Source organism: Vespa velutina, chromosome 2 (assembly GCF_912470025.1).
Source record: "Vespa velutina chromosome 2, iVesVel2.1, whole genome shotgun sequence".
Classification (NCBI taxonomy): Eukaryota; Metazoa; Arthropoda; class Insecta; order Hymenoptera; family Vespidae; genus Vespa; species Vespa velutina.
In genome coordinates this window covers 5,329,544-5,354,309 of record NC_062189.1, presented here as the reverse complement: position 1 = coordinate 5,354,309, position 24,766 = coordinate 5,329,544, and positions in this window count along the sequence as shown.

Below are 24,766 nucleotides of genomic sequence, written 5' to 3'. Positions count from 1 at the left end.
AACATTTGAAATTAAAAGTGTCTGTCCCGAAATAAAATATACATTGAAAATGCGACGAACTTGAGTGATATCAGTTCTTTTTATGATCTATCGTAGCAGAACACAGCCTCTGGCCTTGTTTTACGTTCTTACGGTCAATTCGATTTACATCATTACTGACGTGGATGGGCTAGTCAAATAACTATACTTTATTACCAGTCTGTTTCTTTATCCACTTGCTCGCGCATCAATTTACTTATCTATAAATCACGTTATCGGACTATCGATCTCTCTATCTCTATTCGTTCGCCCTTTCCCCGAAGGTAAGGCGGGACCTTGAACGAGCCATCTTTCTTTATCTCTTTCTCTTTCTCTACACACGCGCGCGATCTAACGACTGGCTCTTAGGAAAACAGCAGCCTTCCGTAATTCGAATCATTCGACAGACTGGCTTACGCACGATCAGTAATATCATTCTCCTACGAAGAAGAAAGTCGCCGAGGTCTATCTAATGGACTGACATTATACAACCAATCGGAATTTCAAAGTCCACGAATGACGCGTGCATGCCATCGAAACTCCTCGGTGGTTTGTCCAATGAACTTCGTTCTTTATGTCGATGACGATCGATTCAAGGGATAAACAAAAAGAAAAGAAAAATATCGTTTAATGCATCGCGCTATTATTCTTCTTTCTAGAAAAATAAAATTCTATATGCTAACCCGAACAGAAATGAATTTCTAATCGAAAATCTAAATCATCCAATCGTATCACGAACAAACTCTTAGCGAGTTTCTTAAGATACCTTTCATCCATTGTTCAACTTCTACATTTTACTTTTCTTTTTCTCTTGGTCTACCAAGTTGACTAGAAAAGAAAAAAGAAAAAAAAAAAAAAAGAAAAAAGAAAGCGAAAAGTTCGTTTTCCATCAAGCAGTGGCGAACCGCAGCTCGCATGGTAGTCAACCAACATGCGTTGGCGAACGCGTGAACGCGACTAGTTTTCTATCTTCTTCTTCTTCTTCTTCTTCTTCTTCTTCTTCTTCTCCTCATTCTCCTTCTTCTTCTTCTTCTTCATCCTTTTTCTTCTCCTTCTCTTCAGTTCACCTCCATCGTGCACCTTCACCGCGAGGACGGTGCATCGCAAATTGTATTATGCCGTATGCAGATATGCCTTTTCCCCTGCCGCAAATGCAATTGTCTCCAGCTCGAAGAGAGGGAGGAGGCGGAGGGCATGCACCTATGTATACTTATGTATTTGCAAGAGAGAGAGAGAGAGAGAGAGAGAGAGAGAGAGAGAGAGGGAGAAATAGATAGAGATAGATAGAGATAGACAAGTAGAGAAAGAGATGCACTAAACTCATAAGACATAACTGTAACCGCTCGCGTAAGAAGCCCCTTCCTGCGTGTTGCGTGTGCCATGCTCGTGTGCATGTATCAGTTATGAGTCTCTATTTTTTTCTCTTCTCCTTCTCCTGTTCTCTCTTCTCCCTTCTCCCTTCACTCTTCTCCCTTCTCTACATGATTCTCAGCCGCAAGTTCTTATAGCGATTTATGAGTCCTCCCCTTTTTCTCTCTCGACCCCTTCAACCTCGTATCTTTTTCTTTGAACGCACTCTATACTATATTTCCTTCTATTTCTCGCGAATAATGACGAATATAATCTTTATGTATGCTAAATGACCATTCGGATTTGTTCGTTTCCATTAACGTAATGAGACGATTAAAAATAAAATTCATTTTGCGAATTCTATTTTGATAGAACATAAAAAATTTCTAATTACTTAAGTAAATAATTTAATCTATTCCATTGATTCAATTATTCTTTCTTGATTTCTATGATAACTTTTTTTTTACTTTTTCAAGTTAAAAATTTTGAAGTTAAAATTGTCGTTAGTAGATTAATTCGATCGTCTGGGTACTGCCGGAAAACGTATCGGCGAACTTTTAAATTGCGGAGATACGTTTCTGGGCGGACAATGGCGCGATAACTCATAATAGCATCGAGTATATAATGCTATTGATAGGACTTGGGGCCACGTACTCCATGAATGCCAATGAATGTAAGAACAATAGGTTCGCGTAGGTAATACTTCAGTGATCCTTATTCTTTCTTTCATCGACTTAAATCGAGCCGTATTGGGTCGTGCGTCTTGCCTCGAGTTTACATACAACGATGAACAACGTAAGCAACGATTTGTATGTATGTACGTAGAAATTAATTCGAAGCGACTTAAATTCATCATCGAATTGTAGAAACAGAGAGAGAGAGAGAGAGAGAGAGAGAGAAAAAGGGAGAAAAGGATATCGTTCTCATAGTATTGAAAGACGAAGATCGATTCTCCTGCCACCAGAGCGAACCGGACGATTCTGAATTGCAAAGTATGAAGTAATATTGCAGAAACGAAGAGAAGTAGACGAATAAGAATAAGAATAAGAATAAGAATAAGAATAAGAATAAGAATAAGAATAAGAATAAGAATAAGAATAAGAATAAGAATAAGAATAAGAATAAGAATAAGAATAAGAATAAGAATAAGAATAAGAATAAGAATAAGAATAAGAATAAGAATAAGAATAATAATAATAATAAGAATAAGAATAAGAATAGGAATAAGAATAGGAATAGAACTAGGAATAAGAATAAGAATAAAAATAAGAATATGAAGAAGAAGAAGAAGAAGAAGAAGAAGGAAAGGAAGAACAAAACAAACGGAAGATTCCGCGTACGGAATCGAGCGGTGAACTCGATGGAAATCGTGTGTATCTATACATGCATAGGTCAACGTCGGAAAGTCTCGAGCGAGGATACTACAAGCAGGAACGTCCCGCGTGATTTCCAGTATGGCATGGGGCGAGGCTTGTTTATATTTAGTTGATCTTTCGATCCGTGCCGGTAAACGGTGCGCGCGAACGGAATGGCGTCCTCCTTTTCTTCCTCGGCATCCTCGCCCGTTATTTTCGCCCGCGCCGCTAAGAGAAAGAGAATCGGAGGAGGAGGTGGCGATGATGGTGGTGGAGTGCAAAATTCGGAGATAAGAAAAATGAATAAAAAAAAAAAAAAAAAAAAAAAAAAAAAAAGAAAGAAAGGAAGAAAGAAAGCAAAAAAAGAAAGATAGAAAGAAAGTAACGAACGAAATGCAGGAACGTTCTTGGCGGGAAAATCAAAGAGCTTAAGAGTAGCACCTACGCGGTCTCTGCTAAGAGAGAAAAGAGACTCCCCCTTATTGTGATACTTTCTTCAACGTCTTTGTGAACGCATACCAACGGCTACTGACTAAGATCTCTTTCTCTCTCTCTCTCTCTCTCTCTCTCTCTCTCTCTCTCTCTCTCTCTCTTTTCTCTTTCTTTTTGTCTTTCTTTCGTTCTCGCACATCCCGACAATGAGTCAGTGCACTCGCGTACGATTCAAGTTCCTCGACGAGAGACGCATGGAAAGAAAAATTAGAGAGAAGTTAGGGTGTGATGCGAGGAGATGCGGGAAGGAGAGAGGAAAGAAAGAAAGAGAGAGAGAGAGAGAGAGAGAGAGAGAGAGAAAAGAGAGAAAAAATCTTCGAGAGCGAGGAATACGGGCCAACGACAGGATGCGATGCATCACTGTCGCGCTTCGCGTCTCCTCATGGGTCAAAGTTTATGGAATCGAGACTTTCGTCTCACTTTGCAAAACTTTACTTTTTTCCTTTTTTCCCGTTCTCTCTCTCTCTCTCTCTTTCTCTCTCTCTCTCTCACTCTCTCTCTGTCTCTTTCTCTCTCAAGGCGTTTACGAAGTTCATTCGCTTCAGGGAATACAATGATTTACGTGTTCGTAAGGTCGAGCGAAAAGAAATCACGTTGATCCATATGATTTCACTGAAAAGTCTGATTTAAAAAAAAAAAAAAAAAAAAAAAAAAAAAGAACAAATCAATCAAATGAAAAATAAATCAATTTTCTACAAGATGAAATTATTACACGGGTTATAACGACTGACGTTTAGTCGAGAATGTAAATGTTTAATGAAATGTCTACGTTAGGTACGTGCGCCGTGTTCTCGGTCGAACAAACGTTTACACAAGGATCTATCGAGGCTAATTAGTTTCTTCTCGTGTCGAAGTTGACGTACGAGTTGCCAACGAGTAGACCCGTCTTTCGAGAAAGTCGTCCTTTACGTTCGTACGTACTTACATACATATGTAAGTACGTACCAAGTAGAAGTTCTTTGTGCTTGGTGAAACTTTAAGATCTTATAGAAGGAGAGAATGGTGATTAATACGACGATCGTTTCTCGACTATTCGTGCATCTAAATCTTACTTTGATGTTCACCGTGCGATGGTAGGCGTTCAGTAACAGACTCGATGAATCTACTGTTATTAGATCTTAATCGAGAGAGTATCTCGCACGGGGAAACCTGTTTCGATTGCTAATGAATATCACAAATCGAGATAAAGGAGTCGTTAATACATTTCCTGAGACTGTCATTGATGGAAAACTTCATTGAAACTTTCGTAACTGACATCTCGTTGATAGCGAACGTTCGAGTAGGTCGAATCAATTGATTGATCATCATCCAATGCGTGGTACGATCTATAGAATTGTATTTTTAACGATACGTCAAATTAGTTAGGTAGTCGTCCGTTCGATCTTACGAAGAGAAAACCAAATACTACGCAAATGATACTTACGGAGTATCGAACGAGTCCTTCTTTCAGGCGATATCGAACAAAGACGAACTCCGGTGCGGCATTCTCCTTTAATTGACGAGCATCAGTCACGGTGGACAAATATATTTGTAAACAAGGAGCCACGAGCTCGTGGGGATACCGAGCGTGGCGCTCTTCTCTTCTCTGAACTGGCTATCGTATAATTTATTCTCCTAACGTAGCCCATTATGCGGTACAAGATGACATCTGGCTCACAGATCTGCCGGAGAGCACAGGAGAGATCTGAATGCGACTGGAGAGGAAGAGATACGAACTGCCTCTGTATTCGTATATGCGTGAAAGAGAAAGAGAGATAGAGAAAGAAAGAAAGAAAGAAAGAAAGAGAGAAAGAGAGAAGGAAAGATACGTATCGGTAACCAGTAACACTGGTAACTGTTAGTGACGTGACGATTTCGACGGTGGGACCTACCGGCCAGACGGTCGTTCGATCATGGTATAAGGTCCTATCGTCACCAAAAGTAGTTGCTTCTTCCTCAAGTTAGTCGCAATGAAATATATTATATATATATATATATATATATATATGTGTCTACGTATATCAACTCTGTTTTACTTTCGTTATATAACGGCACTAGTAAAGAACATCAATTTCAATGATTTCGTTATTCTAAAGAATCGATTGATAAATTTCCATGATAGTTTATAAAATTACATTACTTAGGCAATAAAATGACAAGGTTTTCTAATCAAATCTATTATAGGCAAACGTGGTAAATCATTGCGAATATCCAAGCGATAGATTTTCTCGTAGAATCATACGATTGATTACCGATCTTTCGCAATGGCTAGACGAGATTTTTACATGACAATATTAAATAATAATTTCATTGGACTCCAAGTTGATTCCATGACTTTTCTATATACCTCTACTTTATTTATCTATCTATTGAGAATATTCTCAAAGCGAGTCACGAAATGAATTTCTCAATAATAATAGATAAATATAAAAATCCTTATCGTATGAAATAACTAATTGTTTGGCAAATGGAATGACACGAGACTATAAGTCTATGAAAATCTGAGGTTATCTAGTTGACGCATATTCCGTACTTCCTCGTAGAAACTATATATAGAGAAAATAAAAGAAGTCTTTCTACTCGGACTACATCGAACAATCACCATAACTCTTTGCTCCGTTTAAAAGGCATCTTGTTATCTCTAATCTCGAAACAATACGTTGCTGTACGACAGCGGGTGGAAGGCAACGGAGTAACAGCGTGCAAGAAAGAAAGAGAAAGAGAGAAAGAGAGAGAGAGAGAGAGAGAGAGAGAGAGAAAAAGAGAAAGAGAAACGTCGGAGAAAGAACGCTTGAAGAAATAAGAAGAAGAGGAGAGGAATGGAGAGAAAGAGTTGAGCCCGCACCGATCGCCCTGACGTCGCTTCGCATCCGTGCGCATGGATGCATCGTAGATCCGATGGGTCCGCGAATGGACCATCAGTCACCAGATAATCTGTGCCCCCTTGGAATATTGACAATGACAAAGGGGCCCGATACGCACAGCCAGCGAGCTGCCGCTACCTGTTCCCATAAGGCTCCCTTTCTTTTTCTTCTTCTTCTTCTTTTTCTTCTTCTTCTTCCACTTCTTCTTTCTTCCTTACTTCCTTCCTTCCTTCCTTTCTTCCTTCCTTCCTTGTTACATGAAGGAAAGAGATGGAAAATCTTCTCACTGTGGCAAACGAGCTTTGCTTCGTCAGCGAACCTACTTCTTTCCTCTTCCTCTTCTTCTTCTTCTTCTTCTTCTTTTTCTTCTTTTTCTTCTTCTTCCGTTCTCGTTTCATCTCGTTTAATTTCTTCTCCTAAGGCTTATCAATCATTTTCCGCTTCTCACCGGTAACAGATGCGGATTTCTAAACGGACAATGTTTCATTCTGATCATTAGATAATCGTTCCACAATCCTGTACGGATTAATGTTAACGGGTTTGACTGCCGTTGCGAAATTGCATATAATGACACCTTATGTGGTATGTATTAAAAGATGAATGATTATAAAGAATTTGTTGAAGAAGAAGATCAATTCGATCGTGGAGGAGGATGAATCCTTTGTTGTTCCTTTTGTTGTCTTTTTCTTTTTTCTTTATTTTCATTTTTGAAAAGCATTTTCATTATCTTTGAACATTAGTTCATGAATAAGGGCATAAAAATCTTAAAGGAACAAGAATAATGACGATTGTCAGATATCCGTGAGAACTTTCTATAAAATAGCGTTTTACATTTAAAGAATATATTTCTAAGAAAGTGCTCGTGGTGTCTTTGAAAGAAGGTGGTTCATGTCTTTAGGGACACGTATATGAGCCAGTAGCCTGCCAGTTCTGGCGTTCGTAACGTCTACCAGCCATAACAGCCGGTCTATCACGCCTACCAGATATCCAGCCGTGTCTAGGTAAGTCGGACGTATCTCGCCAGCGGATCGGCACGAAACACCTCCCGGCTACCGAGTCGTAGCCTCATGGATCCTCGATAACGGTCGTGCCTTACGAGCATGAAAGATTAATCGTACCGACGATGGACAGCTCCCGTTTTTGGATATGGAAGGGCAACACCAGGGTGTCGGATAACCGTCGAGTTGTTCAAGTCATTCGATTGAACGACCGCACACCTTAGAAAACTCCGTTGGAAAATATAGAGAAATGAAAAAGAGAGAGAGAGAGAGAGAGAGAGAGAGAGAGAGAGAGAGAAACAGATTTCAAGTCTAAACGAAAAATTCGAAATTATTGTCTTAAAAAGTAATTAATCTCTGAAAAATGTCTCTGAAAATTCATCTTTGAAGATTCATCTCTAAAGAATGTTTCACCTATCTGGAAGTAATAGAAAATAGTGAATTTTAATTCGAGAATAGATATAGAATGGACGAAGTTAATTCCTTCGTGAAAAGATAAGAAACGTGGACCTTTTGACCTTAGAACATGAATAGAATGAACGATCGAACGTCCACTTTTTCAATGTTCACATGGCAACATAATTTCGTTCCGGCAATGATCATCGCATTACGTTGGTAAGAACAAAACCTAATGAAGACGCATCGGTCGAATGGATCGTCAAGAGAGATTCATCTAGAATGCACCAGCCGTACGTACCGTACGTACGAAGGAACGTTCCTTCCTCCGATGCCGTCGAGATGCAACGCGCTGAATTTATTACCTCTTATGGTACGCGAGAGAACCCGATTACTGCCATAAGTAATGTCTTCAACAAGATGTTGCTGAGCATCGGACGGTGGGTCTTCCGCCATGGTACGCCATCGCAAAAGGCCCTTTGACCGTAGGGCCCCGTGCTGTTACGCGGAGAATGGCTATCAACGTGCGGAATTATGGTTGAAAATACCGTTGCCCTGAAAATTATCGAAATCCCTGGGGTTTTAATACCGGACTCCTACCACCAACTTACTACCATCCGTGCTTCCTCAAACATCGAGACTCTCGTAATCGAGGAACATCAAATCTAAAACGTGAAATTACCACCTGCAGTTAATCGGGTTATTTATATCGAGGCTAACGCGATAACAGCTTCACGGTGGAAGGAAAAACTTACGGGAAAAGAAGTTTTAGAGATTGGAATTCATTTAATGAGGACTTCTTGGTTATGTACAATGCCTGGACATCGCACTTATCTCGGTAATTAGAAACATCAAGGAGGAAGAGGAATAGAGATAGCGGAGAGGAAGATACTTGCCATCGGATGTTGTCACAAGAGTTTTATATGGCATTGATTTTTGATACGGAATAGCGAGAGATTTCCTATCTATTTCCTAACTAATAATTAACGTGTTGCGACGTGGCAGGCGGAAGAGAAGAAAGAGAAGTAAAGTAGTATTAGTAGTAATAGTATTAGTAGTAGTAGTAGTAGGAGAGGAAGAAGTAAAGTGGATAAGCAGGAGCATGCGCGATTTCCAAGGTGGATAGTTTCGAACAAGCCAGAGTAAGACTTCTTCGGATCCGATGAAGAGCCGCAACCGAGAGGAAGAACCCGTTCAAACGAGAGTTTATATACCGTGTATTGCTTAGGGCAAGGCTGTACGGCAGCGGGAGCAAAGCAGGCCCGATAGCGTCTTACCTGAACAGGTTGAGAATCTTTCAGGAGTCCGCGATGCAGAACAAACGATTCCTTAGCGATGCCGAGGGATCGGGCCGAGGCGAAAACTATGATAATTGCTCCCTTGCTTTCCCCTAACCGCTAAAACTATCCGCTAGTTTAGTTTACAGCATCGTCTAAATCGGCTAATTTACAACTCACCGGGCTGCTAATATTTGATCGTTACAATAACGATTAGCTCGATCGTTACGATAAGATAAGATCTTGGATCTTATCTCGAACGTGCATCTAATGAGGATGTTCCCATGTGTGTCTATTTCTTTTTTCTTTTTCCTTTTTTTTTTTTTCTTTTCATTGATATTCATATCGAAACAAAAAAATCACAAAGAAAAAGGATAAAGAAGATAAAACGTGCTAATGCGTCGTAACTTAAAAAATCAGGATAACTCTCTCGCGGTGAGTTCGATGAAGATCCCTGCGTTCGATTCTTTCGGTTGTCATCGAGCCGGAGCAGGTTCCTTGGGAATAAAGAAGAGGCGAAGATCGGAGAGAAAGAGAGAGTAAGAAGGAGTAAGAAAAGGAAAGGAGGGGAGGATAAGTCCGACTTACACATTACACCGGTGAGGCCCCTGGGGCCCCATTACGGGCGCTACCTCGTCGTTGGCGATATTACCGCAAATTGCCACCCTCAAAAGAGGAACGGCCGGGGCCTCTTCGTGGCGAAGCCGTTGGTCAATTGCTCGGTGCATCGCCTACGTTGGTCTCCCTGCGTCGGTCTCGCAACGTCGGTTTTACAACTGGAGCCCTTCTTTCTCTTTCTCTCGCTCTCTTTCTTTCTCTTGGCGTCTGTCCATCCACGGCGTGTAATACTGTAATCGGGCAATTTCGGGGGCTACTCGGCGTTCGAATAAATCCATGGTTAATGCCTCCTCGCGCTACCTCCTCTCCACCTCCGCAAGCCGTCTTCCTCGGTTCCCTCTTCGTGCCCTGAAGCAACAACAGCAGCACCAGTGAAAAAGAAAAAGAGGGAAAAAGAGAAAGATAGACAGAGAAAGGGAGAAAAAGAGAGAGAAAGAGAGAGAGAGAGAGAGAGAGAGAGAGAGACACGAGGCGCGAGAGGAGAGCCGCCTTCTATGCGAGCACTCGAAGGCTCGCGTGCGGCTAAGTGGACCTCGAGAAAAGGCCCTCCGAAAGAAGAAGAAGAAGAAGAAGAAGAAGCAGTAGTGAAGGAGGAGGAGGAGGAGGAGGAGGAAAGGAGTCGTGGGGAGCACACAACACCATACTCCACCTTTTACCTCGGCCATCCTTCGCCTCACCCACCTGTCTGCCGGCAATCTTCTAGTAGCCTTGGGCTACTACTCCGTGGCTACCACTCCGCGGCTACCAGAGGAGCTACTCTTTGGCTACCAACGTCCGGTCCTCCTTTCCCTCACAGTGCACTAACCCTCCGAGTGCGAGTCAGTCAATGGTATCGCGATAGAAAGACTACTACGCCGCTACTACCAACGATCCTCAGAGATCTTACCTCTTCTCCCGACGTTCTTGCCTGTTACCTTCGACGCTTGTACTTTCCTTTGAGATACTTCGATCGGGTGTTAGAGGAAAAAAAAAAGAGAGAAAAAAGAAAAAGAAGAAAAAAAGGAGAAGGAAGAAAAAAGAAAGAAGCTAAATAAGAAAACTAATTGCAAGTAGAGCTCGATGATCATCATTCTCAAATATTTTTTTTATATTCTCTATGAATCTTAGATTACCCATCATTATCTTGTCAATCAGAAATATATCTCGCTCGCTAAATAAATGCTATTTAACGATCGTAAAATAAATGCGAAAGTAATCTCGTTCTTCGTTTATTTATCCTCGATCGATCGTTTGGAATACGATCATAATAATCTTGTAGAGCTCGATAAGGTGACTTTAAAAGCGAGAGCGTTTTACGGGCGATGAGAGGAAGATGTACGATTATGCATTTCTGTCGCTCGTGGTGTTTCACCTTTCACCTCGAGTATTTCCGAGTACGCTCACCTGTTAGCCCGAGGATATCTCTTCGTCTCGGAGAACAACAGTCTGTGAATAAACGCGAGAGAAGTAAAAAGAGAGAAAGAAAGAGAGAGAGAGAGAGAGAGAGAGAGAGAGAGAGAGAGACAGAGACAGAAAATAGAGGAACGCTTAATTTTACTGATGAAAAATGTTAACGCTTCTTTGGAAATAAAAGGACGCGAATGTTAAGACGAGTAAAAGGGAATGGTTGAACGTGCCGCTGCGGTGTCTTTTCCTCTGTTAAAAGTCGTGCGTGAAGCATTACGGGAGGATTTACCGAATTCCAACGCGGGAGAGTACGACTGCTAAGACCGTAAGATAAACACACTGCGTACGACTCCGTCTGTAATTAAACGCTTTTGGTATTTTAAAAGTTTCTCGATATTATACCGCATTGGGTTCTCGGAATATTATTTTTCCCCTTGATAAACGAATGATAAATGGACTTTTTTTTTCTTCTTTAAAAAAAAAAAAAAAAAAAAAAAAAAAGAAAAAGAAGACGAAAGAAAAAAAAAAAGAAAGAAATAAAAAACATCTTCCATCGTTCCAACGATGATTTCCAAATCTCCTAATCGCATCGACAAACGACGATGACGAAATCGTATATATATATATATACATATATAGCATAACTTATATATATATATATTTGTTTTTTTCTTTTTTCCTCGCAAAAGCTGCTACGAATGATTTGTATTTCGTGCACAACAATTTGCATTTTTGTTTTTGAACACCATCCTCCCTTCCATCGTACTCTTCCTTTTTTATTTATTTTTTTTTTTTTTTCCATTAGTTTCGGCTCGAACGAATAATTATACCACGCTTCTCTTGGCACAGTAGTGTTACGCCGTGGAGCACGATTGCCGCATCCGTTTATCGCGGAGATAGATCTGGGTATCGGCGCCTTTTGCGGGCTATGCAAATTATTAAGGGGTACCGAACTATAAATTATAATATTGACCATGGCAACTCGCGCCCAACATATCTTTGTCATCTCGCTTACGTAAGCGAGAAGAGCTGAAATCGTTTTTCTGTTAGACTCCCGATAACGTTTGGCGAATGATCATTCTCCGATCGAGATCCTTCTCGATATTAACGTACGAAGACTTTCGATGTTTCTCAGAGTGATATCGCTCGGACTCGAAAGGTGCGAGTAATCGGTGAGAGCGAGGCCCGTTCAACAGGATTTACGACTTCGTAGCAGCTATTAAATCAATTTGAATTAGCATACACCGCATTAAAGCATAACTTACACGACTGCTCTCTCTCTCTCTCTCTCTCTCTCTCTCTCTCTTATTCTCTTTCTCTTATTCTCTTTCTCTTCCCTCTCTCCTCTCCACCTACTTACCGCGATACTCGCTTACAAACTGTTACCTTCGAATCGAGCTACTTTAATGTAGATGTAATACGAGGAAGCGACGATCCAAGCACGATACTCCTCTCATTCTGTTTTCATCTTTCGAGTCTCTCGTTTACCAAAGATAGTTGGTTTACGTTAAAAATTATATTCAAAGTATCCAAGCGTACACGATGTAAATACGTAAGTACTATATAACATAAGGCCAAGTTTTATCAAGTGATCTAACGAATAAAGAAAAACTCGATGAACGATTTTTGGTTTTTGAAAGTGGAGAAAGGCGCGAGAGTGAAACGAGAATGGTTGTAGCGACGATCTTATTTCACAGCGGGTAGGCAGTACGAATCACAGCTTCATCTCTGTATGGCCTAATTGGCTGGAATGTCCCGGTTACTAATTAAGCATTCGACTAATTATTAATTACATCGACGCGAGCACTCGAATTAATTCGCTTTGGCGACGGGGTGCCAGGATGCACCGCGGGGCACGTTGCACGAGCATAAGTATAGCATTTAATGTGCGCGTGCAAGTCGCACGACAGTCGAGTATACTAAAGAGAAGAAAGTAGAAAGGAAGAGAGAGAGAGAGAGAGAGAGAGAGAGAGAAAGAGAGAGAGAGAAAGAAAAGCGTCGCCGCTATTCGTAGTGAAGTAACTCACGCGAAGAATTATCGCAACTCGAGATCGTTCTCGCGAACTCTTCCTTCCGATTTATCTACTTTGCTGGACCAAAGGCCGGCCCGAACAACGCTAGTCCTGTCTGACGTAAACTAAAATCATTCTTCGGCCTACAGACGCTCACGCGTACGCCGGGTGCGTTGAGATGAACGGCGATATTCGAGGGTGGACTTGTAATTTCTCTCTTTCTTTCTCTCTTTCTCTCTCTCTCTCTCTCTCTCTCTTTCTCTTTCTTTATCTTCTGGGAAGAGGACGTTATTCCTTCTCGGACACCCGGCGGCGACGCCTTTCCGTGACGTTCACTCGTAGATTCCTATCGTCCTTTTGCAGGTAGCCAAGTAAGATGATTCATTCGCGGATGCTCCCTACATTATCATTTATGTTTCTCTTTATACTTTTATCGTTCGCGCGCGGGCACTGCCTCAAGTTAAAAGCGAAAGTTAGTGTGAGTGATAATAATTTTTACGATAGGGCCGTTGTATATTTACGAACAATTCAGAATAAATCGATGAAAGCTGCTAAATTCTCTTTCTTTCTTCTCTCTCTCTCTCTTTTCATTTTTCTTTTCTCTCTTTTTTTTCTTTCTTTTTTTCCTTCTTCCTGTTTTTTTTTTTTTTTTTTTTTTTTTTTCTTTTCATTCATGTCCCTTAAATCAGAACCTCGAAAGCTGTTACGTATCGATACCGTCTCTCGGACATGTATCGTTTATATTCTCGAATGTAAGGCCGATATGCTCTCTGGTTTCTCGAGGACATTTCGAAGTACGATATACACAGAGAAGACATCGTGTAAAAAAACCTCTTTCCGATTTATCTATTTTGTTCCGCGGGAACTCGCTTTTGATTCTCCCATAGCGGAGACTCCAGATCGTTCTTATAATACATCGTTACGTCGGACGATCGAGAGAGGCGTAGGTGCAGGTGCGTGTTCGAGCACGCACCATTTATTCAAAAGGACTTCGGACAAGCTTTCGTGTTCCTCTTTTACTTACGATCGAGGCTTAAACGATTTTTAAGTACTTCGCTCCGTCCACTTTTCTCCAACGTGACTTTTTCTTATTCCCCTTTCTTATTACAAAATGAGATCTCGTATTGCAAAATTTAGAGATTGTTAATTACATTTCATTCGTGAACGCTATCCAAAGCAAAATGAAAGGAGAAAAAGCTTCAATAATGCTGCATCATGGAGCGAGGGAGTGAAGTGAAGAAGAAGAAGAAGAAGAAGAAGAAGAAGAAGAAGAAGAAGAAGAAATCTGTGGGATCCGGCGAGGAACGAATGGCAAAAGTGAAGGAAGGAGGTAGGATGGGAAGAAGAAGAAGAAGAAGTTGAAGAAGAAGAAGAAGAAGAAGAAGAAGAGGAGAAAAAGGATGTGCGTGCATGCCGCTCACGTAGCGTGCCAGCCAGCCTGGCAGCCTCTCTGTCGACTCTCTCCGTTTCTCTTGCAGGAATAAAAGTGTTCGTTGGTCGATCCTTTTCCCCTAGCGTCCTTTTCCTCCTGAGTGAAGAAGAAGAAGAAGAAGAAGAGTTGGAGGAGGAGAAGGATAAGTCAGAGGTCTCTTTCTCTCGGAGAGGAAGGGTATCTTCCTCTTTATCAAAACGCGAGACTCTTACTTGGAGCAGTACTCCCACCCACGGCCCCACCTGCGAACGTTACGATGTCCATTGCAACAGGTGAGAGACTACCAAGAAAGAGAGAAAAAGAGAGAGAGAGAGAGAGAACGGTTGATGCCTTTTAAAAGTCAAGAGTCCTTCCGCTTACTCGCCACCGTGTTCATGCGCTTTTGATGCCGCGTAGAACTTTCTGATAATCTTCGTACGTGCCGCGTGTCGAGAATTAAATTGCATATGAGATCTATGCTTCTGATCTATGTTCGCTCTCTCTCTCTCTCTCTCTATCTATCTATCTATCTCTCTTTCTTGTCTACTTTCAAATAAGAAATTCTCTCTAGTAGAAAACGTTCGTGGTTCTGTTCGTTATGTTCGCGTCCTCGGTATCTTACGACTCTAATGCGATTTGGTGGGTGAGCAGTATTCTCGTGAAATTGAACTGTCTTGACTTTCCTCGTTGAGCATCTAGGTAATGCTTTCGTTTATGCTGGTAGTTTTGCCGCAAAATGGGCGTATTACGATCTTAGGATAAGAGATAAGGATCTTAAAAATGGGAGGTTAACTTGAAAACTCGTCGGTGCATACGTACTCCTTGCAGAGATTCTTTGATCTCAAAGAATTTGCCAACCGATATGAGAAATATTCTCGTTTATGCATACTCGTGAATAAAAGATACATCTCATTAATATAAATAGCATTCAAGGACAGATAGCAGTTTTTTTCTTTTTTTTTTTTTTATGATTAAAAATAGGAAATTCAAAAGGAAATTTTCGAAAGTTCAATGTCCTTGTATCAATTTCAATGAGTTTTCAACATTCGATAGAAAGTTTGAATGACAATTCTCGTGGAAGGAGAAGAGGAGTTACAATTTTTCTTTCGTAGTATGTCTTTTACGTAAACGTTCTTATTGCGTGAGCCGAACGAACGCTTGCGTGCGAGCGTGCGTGAGCGAAATACCAAAAAGAGATCTGACTACCCCCGTCCCTTTACCCTTTTCCCACTTACCAATATACTCCATCCACCTTCTCCCCTTTTCTCGTTCGCTTTACCACCACAACGGAAACGAAAAGAAGCGCAAGTCCTGCTGCGATTAACCTTTTCAGGGATGAATTATCTCGCTCTCTGGCTTGCTACGGACCAGCATTTACTCGATAAGTATTACGATTGGATGATTCTCCGATTTCAAGTTCCCCTCTCAAGTTCGCATGGTACTCGATCGATTCTAATCGATCGATCGATCGCTCGTACGTTTAGTGAAAGCAATGAGAGTGGACAATCATTAAAATCACCGCTAAACGGTTTCTATCTCTTTTTTCTATCCTGGAAAAGCACGTTCATCCAATTACTTCGTTCTCGAGCCTATCACCTAAGACGAGATCGAAATAGTTTCTCTTAGAATCTCACCACCCAGTGTGGTTGGTTGTTATAGGGTCCACGGTATCACGTTAATTCTTTCCATCTCTTTCTATCACAGAGGAGTCTCCATGTGAGAATGACATAAATTCTGGCATACGTCGTCGGTCCCGTCGTAGGGATACTACTCGATATAGAGAAAAGCATCAACCATCGCCTATGGTTCCCTTCGATCGTCCGAACGTTCGCTACGTCAAGTTCAGGTTTTTTACGCGGGCGCGTTCGTTAGGGCGAGCCTTAACAGTAAAACTGATCCTAGCAGCGACAAGTGGTATGCAATAATCGATACAGACAGTGCGGATTAATTGAGAATGAGTGGACATTAATTGAAAGAGAAAGAAGAACGGGGCACGCGCAAGTTTCCTTAAGAAGTACCTAACGTCCGTGCCGAGGCTCGGCCTCGAGCGAGTCCACCGACGGAAGCTCGCTCTTTCGGAATTCGTGCGAGTGGATAGATAGGCTAGAAACAGAGATAAAGATACAGAGATAGATAGATAGATAGAGGGAAGGAGAAGGAGAGAGAGAGAGAGAGAGAGAGAGAGAGAGAGAGAGAGAAAGAAAGAATCGTTGCTTGCCACCGAGATCGGAGTAAATTAATTGTGAAAAAAGCGCGTACGTGCCAGTATTGAGACAATCCTGGGAATGGGAAATCACGGGGATGGACACAATCGCTCTCTCGAGAGACATTAGAGGAGACTAATGCTCCACAACCTATCCGTGGATTCTCACTGGTGTGGCAACATTAAAGCTATGGATCTGCTAATCCTGTTAGTAGTAGGCTCGAAGGACGACGTTATGCGATCTCGTTACACGATTCAAACCCTGAGAAATTTAATCTCTGAGAATTCCTATCTTAACCAAAAGAAATTCCCTTATCGACTTAATATCCAAGATCGAACGTTATGATTTATTTTCACAAGGTATAACTATTTTATACGTACGTATAATCTTACCTGCTATCGAATTGTTCAATCATTTCAGATAAAACTCGTTTTATGAATTTCATCTCGATCGTTAACTCGATTCAAGGTCGTCAATTTCGTTTTATCCCAAGATCCTTATTTTGGCTACTAAAGTTATGCATCCCGTTTACTCCAAAATACGGGGAGAGAAAATCCGTTGTGCGAGAAGGTAGGTAGGTATCCCATTGACGTGCATGCAAAGCCGGCCGTGAGAGGCTCGCAGAGTGTATGAATGAGATCCCGGGAGCCACACGGTCACTTGAGAAACTATCGTCCCTCGCGTGCACGAGCTGCATCGAGCTGCTCGAATGCCGAGGGCAGAAAGTCCGAGGGTCGACCAAAGCCGAGACGAAGCGCAGCCGTGCATCCGCGTTGCATTAGTTCCAACCTCCATCCGAGCGGCCTTGTAACGGTCGACCACGAATTACAGCTTCTTCTTCTTCTTCTTCTTCTTCTTCTTCTTCTTATTCTTATTCTTGTTCTTACCTCTTCTTCTTCTTCTTTGATTCCATCATCTTTTTCTCCTGCATGATCTATAACTCGCAATATTCTTCCTTTGAAATTTCTCTAATATCAAAAAATTTGTTCGTCCGATCGTATTTTCATCTTTTTCCATTTTGAATATTTTCAAGAATTACTTTTCCCGAGGTGTGGTCGATTTGCGTAAGAGAAATTAATGGGCGATGAAACAAGGATGAGAAAATACGAAAGGAAGGTGGTCGATACATCGAATTCAATACAAAAGAGGCGGAAGAAAGCTCGACGAGGAAACACTCTTTACACATGGTACTTAGTATTCAATGAGATAATGAAGAAACACTATGGAATTCAATGACCTAGCAAGGAAGCGTAGGACGACGGTGCTTCGAGGCTTCGATTGGGACTCGATTAGCATGAGACAATGAAGCGGGCTCGAACCTCACGACTCGAACGTTCCTATTCCTTTCTTTTTACTTTGTTCCTCTCTTCCTTTTTAGTATTGCGTTCTCTCTCTCTCTCTCTCTCTCTCTCTCTCTCTCGCTTTTTCTCTTTTATCTCGAAGGAAAGTAACGACAAACATGGGTACTCTTCGGCATCGCCGTTAAAACTGGTTCACCGCGTGGTAACCTGAAAAATTTTTCGGCCTCTCTCTCCTTTTTATTGACATTCCGTTGCTCGATTGGAGAGATACTTAAGAAAAACAGAAACGGTAATTCGAGAACAACGAGGATCTTCAGGACAGTAACGTCGAGAATTCGAAACAAGTTTTGCGAAGGTACATACATCCAGGATATATTACGTCATTCATCTCGTTTATCGCGCAATCGGGGAAAAATCGAATTATTTTTCTCGATCGATCTTTTTTCCCTTGCTTTTTCCTTGCTTTCTTTCTTTTCTCTTTCGTACTTTCTTTCATGATCGCGAACTAATCATTCGCGATAGTTATCTTGTTTTTATGATGAAGCGAATTTATAGGGGGGAAAAAAAAGAAAAGAAAAAAAAAAAAAGAAAAAGAAAGAAAAAACTCGTGCGGTGGTCCATGATCGTTTACATACGAATTCGTGCTACCAATGAAATTCACTTTCCGAAGCAGGAAATTATTGGAAGTACCATCGCTTTCTATAGACGGCCGAGGCGAGCAGCCTTCAGAAGCGTAAAGGCATCCGATGTGAAGGCAGCAGCACAGATGCGGGCAACCGCTCATTACCGAAACCGCTTTTATTGGTTACCGCGCGTGAAGTTATACGGAGAACCGGTGCCACGAAGGGAAGGGAAACGACGTAAAGAAAAACAGGGGTGGAAGAATAAGAAGATGAGAAGGAAAGGAGAAGGAGGAGAAGCTGTGCAAGCTATCATCCAGCGCTGCCAAACCAAGAACTCTGATTATACGATGGGAGTGGCACGAAGACTTTCAGTTAGCCATCGAGTTCGCTTCGTAATTCGTAAGACCTTGCACGTATACCTTTATTTCGAGTATCGAGATAAAGAGAGAAAGAGAGACAGAGAGAGAGAGAGAAGGAGAGAGAGAGAGAGAGAGAGAAATTGATCGTTTCGTACAAGTACAAGATACGTAACACATTGATTCATAATAAAATTCAAGTACGGATACTCACATCGAATATGATTCTCAAGGCAACGTACGGTACTCTGAAAGAAATCCTTTTACTCTTTCAATGTCCGACTAATTTATCGTTAATTGTCAAGAGTCAGTCTCCAGTGAAGAGAAAACTTTTTGCGAGTTCATATCCGTAGAGGCACGTACGAACGTTTCCGTTCGATTCTCTCGTTCTTGCGATCGAAAGAGAAGACATTTGCGGGACATTGAACGATAACAAGATCTAAGTTAGGTCTGGATTTTAACGAGATACGAGAGAACTTGGCAGTCTCTTCCTTGATACTTATCTATATAATATATATATATATATATATATATATATATATACATACACAATATATTATAGTATCTACACTATATAGGTATATACTATATGCGTACTCTTCTAAGGTTAAAACAGAATGTATCTTAACATTCTCGGAATAATTCACGGCGAAGAAATGCATTCCATCACATACGACGTTCGTCGTTTTAACAGACTCGCGTGGGACAGTTTCGTCACGTGGACAACCAACTTCTTCTACGACCCTGACCTACGATGAAGAAAAGAGAAATACGGGCGCTCGTTAATCATTCCTACCGTCTAAATCAATATATATATATGTATATATATATATATACATACACATATTTACGTGTATATCAATGTACCCCTGTCACTTTTTCGAATCAAAACTATGCTCCGGCAATTCCATCGAATTTCTTCTTGAAAATACTCAAACTGATCGATTATTCATCGATATGTATTCTCTTCGACTAATAATCTAATCGATTCGACGATTAGTTTCAACCTGGACGATAATGTTCTCGTATAATTTTCTGATTAGGTAATGGTAATGTAACATGTAAATCGTCCCTTCCATTTCCTATCTTCTAATTCGATCGGATTACGCCATATCGTGCTGGGAAAAGAACGTAGCTGATAAATCGTAATAGATACATCACCAGTGAGAAATGTTCCCCGGTGAAACTGATATACACCTTATTCTGATCACCGTTTCTTTCTCTTCGATGTTCACCATCCACCTCTTAATTAATTTCATTTCTCTAAATGAATCGTTTATCGGCATAGCACATCTCTCATAAATAAACATTTTAATGTAAAAGAATGATTCATACTTCTTTATTACCGTTATATGTATACCTCTGTAACCTGAGTTCTTCAGTTGGAATATGAATCGAACGGTTTATCGGATAGTTCACGTTCATAAAGAATCCGTCTCGACGTTAAACCCAAGAAGACAAATGGAAGATATTTCTCTGCTAATACCTATATTACTATTTTATATTCTATCGATACGAGCAAAACGACAAACAACGTACATATATCGAATTTGTCTTGAACGATTTGTCAATGGTAAAATGATCTTTAGATGACAGCCTTACGAGAATGATCTCCGCGAACGAATTAAAAGCGAGAAACTTGGTTCGATCGGAAAGGAAAATGGTTCCAAAAGGAGATGAGAGATTTTCCAGGGAGCCTGGAAAGTCGACGATCGGAGAATTCGAGGAACAGAGTCGTCAGGATCAGCGTTGGCGTTGGTCAAGATGCCGAGGTGTCTCTCTCTCTCTCTCTCTCTCTCTCTCTTTCCCTCTCTCTCTCTCTCTCTCTCTCTTTTTGTCTTTCTCTCTTTCTCTCTTTCTCTCTTTCTCTCTTTCTCTCTTTCTCTCCATCCTCCTCGCGTCTGCCTCGCTGTCTCTTGAAGGAGGCCCACGTCTCGCCACGAAGAATCCGCGAAGGAACGATCGATCAGGAGGGGGCTGACATTAATTGCAGGGAACACTGAGGAACACGCGTGGTTCCACCGTGGAACGGCTGGAACGAAAGCCATGTGATTTATCGCTCATCGGAGGTGCTCGTCCCGCTGATTGGCTGACGAGGAAGACTCTGGTTTGGCGCGACACTCGTGTCTTCCCTCGATTTACGATCGAGCGTAGTCACCGGCCAAGAAGGAGGAAGAGAAGGAGAAGGAGGAGGAGGAGGAGGAGAAGGAGGAGGAGGAGGAGGAGCAGGAGGAGGATGGGTACGAGGATGTGGATGAGTTCGAGAATGAGGAGGACACTGGCTCACCTGTCCCTTCCATCATCCCTTCCTCTCCCCCCTCCCCCTCTTTACCCCTCGTCTGTTCTTTCTTGACGCACGGGAGCATCCTCTTTCTCTCTCCGTTTGATTGGCAGGGAAATCGAAGTAGAATCGAGCCTTCGACGGTCTATTAGCTTGGCATAAGAGATACATACGAGATCGAATGAGTCTAGAAACATTCCAAAGTACTATTCCAATGGCGGAAAGCGCGAGTAATGACTCCTGGAAGTCGCCAGACACCGTACGCCTCTTTTGCGAAACTCGCCGAGACTCATCGTGCTCGAATTATCTTCTTTTGCAGCGCGACGATTATGGCCGTCGAACTGTCCGTCGACGGACAGCGAGAAAAAGGTCATTCACCGTTCGAATGTCTTCTCTCGAACGTAATGACGAACGCTGATCGTACGTTTTACTTTTTATCCCTACAACTTTTACTTTAACGTATAAGTATGTCTATACGATTGAATAACAAAATGTTTAAATTCGATGATCTTTCGAGTGTTTGGGAAAAAAAGAAGAAGAAAAAAAAATATATATATATATATATACATGACACGTCACCACCCTCGAGAGATCGAGGAAACACGTAAGTGCGTTTCATCGCTTAAACTCCAAGACCGCAATTTGCGAGACGCGCATTCTTAGAAGTAAGAATGACCGGTCGCAACAATGTCCGGCTATTTTTCTAACGCGATACTTACGGACATTGCGTACCTTCCGGGAAGCACCGGCATTGTATCCAAGATTTTTACTCCAAGAGGAAGCATCTGCAGATGGAAAGCGAGGGAGAGAGCGACAAACGCACGCGAACACGCGCCGCTCTCTTTCGAAGAATTCGCTGTTCGCCGAACGACTAAGAAACCATGTTTGAAATACGCGGAGGAGTAACTTCCTTGTATTTCTAAACCAAATTTGTACATAAATTATTCCTCGTTGTTGTTTGTGTTTTACTTTCTATTTCTTTTTCTCTTTTTTCCTTTTTCTTTTCTTTTTCTTTTTTCTTTTTTTTTTTTTTTCTTTTTTTTTTCTTTTAAATAAAACGACACAGAATATTATTTAATTTTTCATCTCCTTTTGTATTATTCCAATGAAAGAATTCATGGAATACGAGATCACATATAAATGTATACTGTAATCAACTTGCAGTTTTGTTAAAAAAAAAAAAAAAAAAAAAGAAAAATACAAATGAAAAAGTTCGAAATAATGAAAATTAGCAATTAATTTACGATTATATTAAACGATTCATTTTAAATATAATAATTAGTAGATTATACAAGATCGTTGAAAGACAAAAAAAAAAAAAAGAAAAAGGAAGAATAATTTCAAGATGATTCTTTGATGGATTCGTAAGAATACGAATCGCAAGAGAAGCGGAAATGCTTGGTAAAGGCGGACCCAATTACCTCGAAGCCGAACTCGAAGCCCAACGTACCGTTAGAGTTCTCGAGAAGGAGAATTCTCGTACTTACGTACATATATACGTCGAGGCCCACCCTGAATCAAATTGCACGGTCCTTTTTTTTTCTTTTTTCTTTTTTTTAAATCATGAAAACAATGATAACGAATAACTTACTCTTATTCGTTAAGTACCGGACTAAGAACGTTACTCGTCGTCGTAGAAGAAATAAAATGGTTAAAGAGATGAGTAAAGGTGGAGTAAGTATAAGGACGAAGCTCTTTCGAGACAGTCCGCAGGATATATCGCACTTCCGGGCTGCCCTCAAGGCTTGACCTTCTCTCTGCGAATTCCTGCACGCTGCTGCGGATGTACGGAGAACGCACTCACGAGAAAGAGGGAGGACAGGGCGTGTGGTACTCATTCGTGCTTCTTCCTCGTTTGTTTTCTCTTTTTCTTTTTCTTTTTCTTTCTTTTTTTCTTTTTTTTTTTTTTTTAAATTTTTTTTCTAGTTCACAAAAAACTATACCACGGACGCGAAGAAAACTTTCTTTATAGCTTCAAATGCATGATAAAGCGTTAAACGTCTATTTCCATTTTTATTTAATCAACATTAGTCTTCTTTCTGACGTTTAATAAAAACAAAATTAAAATAAAAACAATATAGAAATGATTACACGTTACTTTATATAAACCACTTAAGTACGTGTTGAAATAGAATTATGGTTTAGCTTCGATCTCGTGTAATGCTCATTTAGTTACGGTCTAACTATGACTAACAAGCTAAACAAAATGCAAAAGACAAGACACGGAAGAAATACAAACATAATGGTCAGATTAACACGCAACAAGGATCAACTTAGCTTACAAGAGTTATTTATTTAATACGGACGAAGTTCTGTGATACTTTTAATTCTTAACAAAATGTCATAAGTAATATGTATATATATATATATATATGTATGTGTATGTGTGTGTATATAAATGACTATTATACATTATATTCTTACGGAAGGATTACATTACAATATATTTCTTATTCTTACTCGTATGCATGTATATGTATATGTATGCACGCTTCGGAGAATACCTTCACGATTTCACCTCGTGCAGAAAAAAAAAAAAAAGAAAAAGAAAAAAGAATACTCGTTCCGACCCTTGACTTCGACCAAATTAACATCCGATAAAAACTATTGCCACTTGCCATTAGCATTCGAGCGAAGTTACTTTACGAGGATACAGTGCAAGGGTCACATTCGAACGTTCCTCGTTCTTTCCGCTATTTACCTCGCTCCTTATTTTCCAAAGTAAATGAAAAGAAAAAAAAAAAAAAAAGAAAAATCCGAAAATAATAAGATTAAATCAATTTCGATTTCTAACGATCTTAATGAAATATAATGGCAAAAAAGAAAAAGAGCAATGGATGGATATGAAAAGAAAGAGAGAGAGAGAGAGAGAGAGAGAGAGAGAAAGAAAGAGAGAGAGAGAAAGAGAGAGAGAGAGAGGAAGAGATTGAATTCCGTTTTACGACGTTCTGACCCGAACGACACGATACGATCGATCGATCGATCGATCGGCCGATCATCGTCGACGAGCTGTACGGTCCAACTCGAGTCAAGACTTGGCTCAAGATCCAGGAGCGGTGCCGGAAGGCAAGGAGGAGAGAAACACTTTTTACGATGATGGATCGCCGCTCGAAGCAGACAGGAACGTCGGTTCGGCCGGTTCCACGCGATGAACGCGCGGCCGCGCGCGTACTTGCATTCGTGCGTGATCGAGCGAAAAGGTAAGAGTGGGTGAGGATGATGTCCATGGTGTCCCTATGCGGTATCCCGTGAGTTCGCATAAATTTGCTTGCGATGCTTTTCTCATTCTTTTTTTTTTTCTTTTCTTTTCTTTTCTTTTCTTTTCTTTTCCCGCGATAAGAATAAGGTGTTAATAAAAAAAGATCCCCATACTCGGGACGTTTAAGAGGCTCATTAAATTGAATAAAAATTGTCAATTATAATATTTCAGATGGATCAATAAATCTGATGATCATCTTTCGTTTCGATAATATATATCGTCTTATTATTATTATATTCACTTTAGATATATTCACGGTGTTTGTATAAACGATCGAGAAAAAAAAATATCTTACATATTCATTCACACTTTATACAGTAACTTATATAAAAAGATTATGTATTATGAATAGAAAATCATTAACATTTATTGAATATATTTACTTGTATAAAAAGATTGCACATTAAAAGACTTCAATAATTGAAACTTTAATAATCATTCGAAGTACTTATACGAGATAACGGCTTATCTAAAGAATAATCGATAGGGGGTATTATTTTAAAAAAAAAAAAAAAAAAAAAAAAAAGAAAAAAAAAATACTTTGCCAAATGTCTGAAACAACTCCGAGGAAGGGATTTTAAAAAGG